This window comes from Rhamphochromis sp. 'chilingali' (genome assembly GCF_963969265.1).
Source record: "Rhamphochromis sp. 'chilingali' genome assembly, chromosome: 14".
Classification (NCBI taxonomy): domain Eukaryota; kingdom Metazoa; phylum Chordata; class Actinopteri; order Cichliformes; family Cichlidae; genus Rhamphochromis; species Rhamphochromis sp. 'chilingali'.
The window spans coordinates 13535723-13542693 of record NC_137941.1 but is presented as its reverse complement, the minus strand read 5'-3'; positions in this window follow the sequence as shown (position 1 = coordinate 13542693).

Genomic DNA, 6971 nt, shown 5'->3' with positions numbered 1-6971 from the left:
CCTATTTAATTTTCTTGAGTGTGTAATATTTTTATCCAGAATCTGGTGGATAATAGTTAGTGGAACTCATTCTTCCCTTTATTGTTGCAAAGTTCCACTGACTGCCACACAAACTCATGGCAGAATATTTCCATAACAGAGTTTAACAATTGACAATGTGTTCTTTTCTTTTCAAATGGCACCCAATTTTCTTCCAAACATATCTTTGTCAATTGTGGTCAAGAAATACAATTTAACCACATTTATATGCAACAGATGAGTCCACTTATGAAGACTGAATATTACAATTTAGTTGAATTTTGATTCCTTTGTGCATGCAGCATTGCACAACTAAATGATGAATCATCACTCTTTTGTCAGACTTCACCTGTCCTAGTGGGTTTTATTTTGCCTTATTAACTGCAATTTTCCAATGACTGTGTGACAAAATATAATTTTTGCTAGTCTGAATCATGAGCTTGAAAAGGAAGAAAAAGAAATGAAAATGAAAATGAAAAATAAATGAACGAGCTGAGTGCACTTCAGTGATGTATCTTTAAGTATTCAAACCACAACTTACAATTCATTTTGCTTTACTGGATATTTTTAAGTTAAATACATAATAGCCCATCATTGGTGAAAATCTGTCAATGCGGTTTTTAGCAATGTATGTACCTACTGTATCTGTCTAGTTCTCTGTATTGCATAACATGTACACAGACAGATATTGCGTCATACAGTGATTTTTACCTCAACTGAATGCGTATGTGTGTGTCTGAGACAGTGCAGATTGCTGAGTAAGGAAGAAATATTTCCCAGTGTCCTACAGTCACAAATGCTCTTCCCACAACTATAGACACACAAAGAGACAAACCAAAAATCTCCTGAGTAGACGTTGTCAACCATTAAGTATACCTGCCAGTGAGTGCATCTATCTGTGTCTGTTTCAGATCTTTTTTATTTACAGTCAGAAAGTTTTTAATTATGTTCTGTATTTTATCTGTTGTTCTGCAAACACATAAAAATGTACTACAACACAAAATTAATCGAATGAGCAATGTCAAGCCTAAAGTTTGAGGCTTTCTAAATTATTGTGGTAACTTCTTATGTTCAGAGGTTATGTTCAGAGTTTAAATAGTCTGGAAGCACCATATTTTAACTAATTCTTTTATTTACAGTATGTTTCAAGTACAGTATAGATTATCTGCTAGGTTAATAGGTTTTATACATCCAGATTGGTACCCCTTACATTACTAATGACACAAACAAAGCCTGGCTGCAAATCTACAGCTGTGCATTATATTGTCACTGGAAATTGCTATAGGTTTAGAGCTCTAATGTGCAGGTGTCACATCAGAAATAAAAAAAAAATGGCACTAGTGCTACTGTGCTCTCTTTTGCATGATTAACAATTTTTTTTTGTAATCAAAATGTTTTTTTTTTTTATAATTATCTGGTAATATCTATGTTTGGCGCTAAGTAGTGTTAATGGGCTAAGGATTCATTTTGTTGTTATAAATAATATCCCTTTTAATGTATTAACAACAACCATTGTGATACCTATTGTTCTGAACTGGGGTTTCAGGTTTTGTCAAACCAGCTATTGCAAAGAAAACAAGGGTGTGTTGGACTTCCTTTAGACTTCGCTGAAATTCCATGGAATGGTGCATGTATGCACTTTTTCAAATTCTTTAGCTTGTTATCATGAAATATGAAGTTTTTTTAATAGACATTTTTTTCTTAGCTTTCCATGTGTCATGAATGGTAACCTTGATTAACCTGGCTAATTTATGTGTACTTTGAGGTTTTTGTGTGGCAAGGTGTCTGTAGCTATTAAACAAACATGCAGTTCAAACATGACAAAGTAAAACTGTCAAATGGTGTCATTTTATACATAATAATAGGAAGATTTAAATTGTAATAAAAGCATAATGACACATAATAATAACACTCTTACCAGTGGAAACAGCTGATCACAGTTCAAACACACATAGGAAATTCGTTAAGTATAAGGAAGAAGATAGAAAAAAAAAAAGGTTCATAAAATGGAGAAATTGCTTTTTACAGCCAGTTAATTTTTCTTATATTAAACTTAGATTTATATTATCCTATATTAGATTTTTTTCTTGTTGTTTCTTGTTTACCCTATCCATAAATTAAAATAAATAAATAATTAAAGGATGAAGACAGGATGTCTCTTTAATAATGTGCCATTGAAAATGACCCCTTCATTAAGGACTGAGTCAAGAACTGACTAAGATTAATGGCAGACATTATGGATAAGGAAGCTGGATGTTCATTTGCTGACCAACATCCTGCCCTTAGCGCAGCTCATTCATTATGGTTAGAGAGATGTTTAGACTACAAAATTTAATTATGATAAACAGTCAGTAAATGAACTTGGGGTGTACTAGCACACCCTGTTGTCTTACATAATATTTTAAATCAAACAACCACGCAAAGTGTGGTTGAAAGATTGGAGAAAAGTTTATTGGTTGTACTGTGGATTTTCAAGGTCACTCCGATGTGTGCTGCACAATACGTAACATGTTGACATAATAACTGGATAAAAAACACATAATTTGAGTGTGTGTTTGGAGAATTGTTTTATAGAAAACAATAAATGCATTATAGAACTCTTTATAGCCTTATCTAGGTTGCTTAGCTCCTTAGCTCTTATACTACAAATCATCTTTACTTATCCTCCAGCCCTTAGCCTAAGACAATCATATGTGGAGAAGACCTATTTTTCTTTGTCTAGTAGAACATGAAGTCATCCCTACAACAGGAGGAAACTTTAAAAAAAAAGGCACATGACACTGGTTTTCTAGTAACACATATGATGATGTGTTATTGTAACTGGAGACTGCTTCTTCTATATTGAAAACAATTGTTATTTTTCAGAAGTAGAAACCCAAATGAATGTGAAATTGATGTGAAGCAGCACAAAGGAACTCTATGCAATTGAGTGTGTATATGGCATGTTCAGAGTGACATGATTTGCATCTTGTGCTGTTTCATATGAATATTGTTGCATGCAGTGCTGGGTGCTACAAAGTAACAATGAAAATAATTTTTTCAGTAATGCAGTAATATATCATGTTACTGCACTAAACCAAGTAATCACATTACAGTTATGTTGTTACTTTCGTTACAGAAGTTCTTTAGTTGTCTGAATACTTCATTGAGTAACAGCTCCAACACTGGCTGCATGATGAATTTTTTTTAAATCAAACTTTATTTTAGTGTCATACAAATTTATTTAGTTTTATTTTAATTATACATTCAGAGTATTGTGTCACACTATGGTCTAAAATCAAGCCCATTTGAATAACAGTACTTATAAGCAGTAACAGTACATTTAGTACAGTAAATGTGCTAAATGTACTAAACAGTACTTTTAATTAAACAGATGACTAAAGAATTTAGACGTATGTAAATAAAACCTAGTCTACAAACTATATATACATAGTACACTATGTCACTAAATTCCTGTGTCCACCAAGGCAAACCTCCTACTGATTTTCCAGTGCAATAGTTACCATGCAGGTATGCATAATTTTATAATGAATAAACAAAACAAGAAAACACCTTAGGCTGTAAAAACACTATTCATTTTTATCACTTTGAAATTTGTTTTGAAATGAAGCAACTTGTTTTGTCCCCATCAGTGACCCAGAAGTAAATCTAAAGAACCAATTTGTACCTATCTTATTAACTTAGTTTGAATCTAGCCTGTTTACTGCAACTCAGAATTTGATGCAACTATTTTAGATACAGGTACATTACCAAGCAGTCTCTTAACTCCATATTCCAAATCCAGCACCAACCAAAAAAGTACTGTGTCATAAACAGACAACTTCCTGGTTCCATGAAAAGCGTTAAATAGAGATGTTTTTTTTAATAGGATTTTGGAGTACACAAATGAATATCAATGACACTAAACTGATTTAACATCAGAATGTCTTGTTTTAGCCTAGCATACAGTAGGTTGAAAAGTTTTAATTCAAATCAATTCAATTTTATTTAGACAGCGCCAAATCACAACAACAGTTGCCTCAAGGTGCTTTAATTGTAAGGTTGACCCTACAATAACATATACAGAGAAAAAAAATCAACAATCATATGACCCCCTATGAGCAAGAACTTTGGCGACAGTGGGAAGGAAAAACTCCCCTTAACAGGACGAAACCTCTGGCAAAATCAGTTGGGGTGAGAGAAGGAAGACAGGACAAAAGACATACTGTGGAAGAGAGCGAGAGATACAATGCTAAATGAATTATGCGACCTATGCTTCAATGATTGTGACTTTACACATGCAACAACTGCTATTAAAAGGGCAATTCTTTGTCAAGACCAAGAATTTGGGAGCATTTGGAAAGTCACTAATTTAATTATATATAATTTAAAAAAAAAAAAAAAAAAAGAACTTTTAATTTCACCCCCCACATGCCCATAAGACCTTTGGCCAACACCAAGAGCCTGCTAAGTAGACTAAGAAAATGGTTATACATAGTGATTTATAAGGGCATAACTATAGCACTTTGCTGAAAAAATGCAATATGGTCTCAGCATAACAGTGAAAGTTTTTGAAGTGACTCTCTTCCATAGGAGATAGAGGTGTCTAAAGGGCATTCCATGTGACAGTCCATTGTCATAAAAAACAATAAATTGTCCATGCTCAGTAGTATATCTTTTCAAAGGCAACCATCCAGATCACAAAGTACTGGTTCACTTTTAAATTGTCAAAGTATAGTGTGCATTAATGGCCAACGGCTATAATATGGTTACTCAAACAACCATCTATTGTGTCATATTTACCCTTGATCTTAATGGCACCAAAGATATGACAAATGTTTGTTTTTACCACTTAGATAATGGACATTTTACCAGCTCGTAAAATATTTATTGCACAGTTGATTCAAAATCAACGCTTTCTAGTAAGCAATTTCTGTACCAATCTCAAAAAGACATTGAGTATTCATCAGTTTTAATCACGCTGATGGCAACTTTGCAATGTTATAGGAAAATATGTCCCACAAAGTCTTTATTTAAAATAAAAAAAATGGAATTACTTAAAAAAATTTACACTAATCTTCTTACACTGGATGAATGGATTAAAGAAGAGAAGTGAAATTTTGGATTATGAATGTTCAGTCTGATTATTCTAAAAACATTTCCTGTCTTAAAACACTGAAATTAATTTTATCAAAACATAACCTTGTCAGAGGATGAGAACCAGTTATTTATTTATTAATTTTCTCAAGAAAAATTAAGTTGTAGACAGCAGGTCAGACACTGACATTGTATGACTCAGTTTTGAAGCTATATATATTGGTGGGGAGAAATCCTTCAACAATCCTTTCTATCCGTCAATTATATCTTTCAGGGTCGACTGAACTATTCCCTTGATATGACGCAGAACATTTGGACACGAAATTCTGACCGTCAACACTGCAGTGAACAGCTGTTGCAGGCAACATTTTTTAGTTTTTTAGTCACAAATAAGTTTTTTTTTTATTAATTTCAAACAACTTCCAGGATACTTTTTTTTTTCTTTTGTAAAAATACTATTGTGCAAATATAGGGCAGTGATTCTATTTAGGTAGACAATGTAGTTCATGAATACTGATTAATTAAAGTTAGTTCTGTATAATTAAGATTTTTTTTTTCTGTCAGTTTTCCCACACAAACCACAGGACATAATTTTATGTCAGGATAAGAGAAAACTTAACAGTGAAAATATTTTATCTATGATTATATAATTATTATAATTATAGGGCGCTCTGAAAGGTGAAGCGCTGTCAGATTGCATTTGACATGTAGCTAATGGCAACTAGCAATTGTCCCCTATTAGCTGGTAAGCAGATCACAGCGGGCAGTCAGCTTAGGCTGAGGTCCACTTCAACAAAGGCTTAATGTGGCTTTAAAGAGTTCTTAAACAATCAGCAGGGACTATTTGTTAATAAAACAGCATGTTTTTCCTTTGTTTTGCGCTATATCTATATAGTAATTTATTTATGTATATCATCAATTCCGCGTGGCAGACCGTGGGGATTGAGGGGAAGGAGGACCCAGGCGCGGGGCTCTGAATATAAGCAGTGTGTTTATTTACAGTGGTGTAAATAGTTCACAGAATAAATCCCCGTGTGTTCCCTTGACTGCCATGTGGTGTCTTCACCCACAAGTCTGTGCTCCGTGCTCTTCCGCTGCTGTGTGTCCCCGCACCCCGTGCTCGCTGCTCTTGTCTTCCACGCTCCTTCGTGGAGTCTCACACAGCGATCCCGCGCCGAGGAGTGCTCAGCCACACTCACCGACGAGGCTTCATTAGCTGCAGGTGTGTGTGATCATCCGCTTCGGGTGTGGCCAGCCTCTAGACGGGACACACCCACCAGGCCTGCCTGAAACCCAGTGCTCAGCCACACTCACAGCCACACAAACTTGCCTATACATACAAGCATGGAGAATCACAAGAACAGCAGCAGTGCAGAAGACGCACACATCACAAAATAACAATAATAATAACAATAGTCCACACTGCTCACGGACCTCGAGCCGGTCCGTGACACAAGTTTCATTTCTATACATTTATAAAACTCATTAGTTGTGTTCTTCAGTCTGCCTGCTCTCCAAGGAGTCTTACATTAGATACTTTTAATTACTTTTAATTACATTAGAGGTGCCCTACACAGGATCCAGGACTATTTAGGCAGTAATAAATGTCAGTTATTTATTGTGTGAGGTTTGGCAAAAAAAATCCTCACACTAAATTTGGGCTCATTTAGTATTCCATTATCACCAAGGGGCAACCTCTGGAGCTGAAGAAATTAATCCAGTGTAAAAGTGGCAAAAGCTACAGTTTCTGTAAGGTACTAGGTGTGTCTGGCTCAAAAGAGGAATTGATCCTCATAAATAACCCATTATCTCTCAGGTTAGCAGGGTTACACAAATATTTTATGAAATGTTTCAAAAGTCATTCCAGTGAGTGCAGG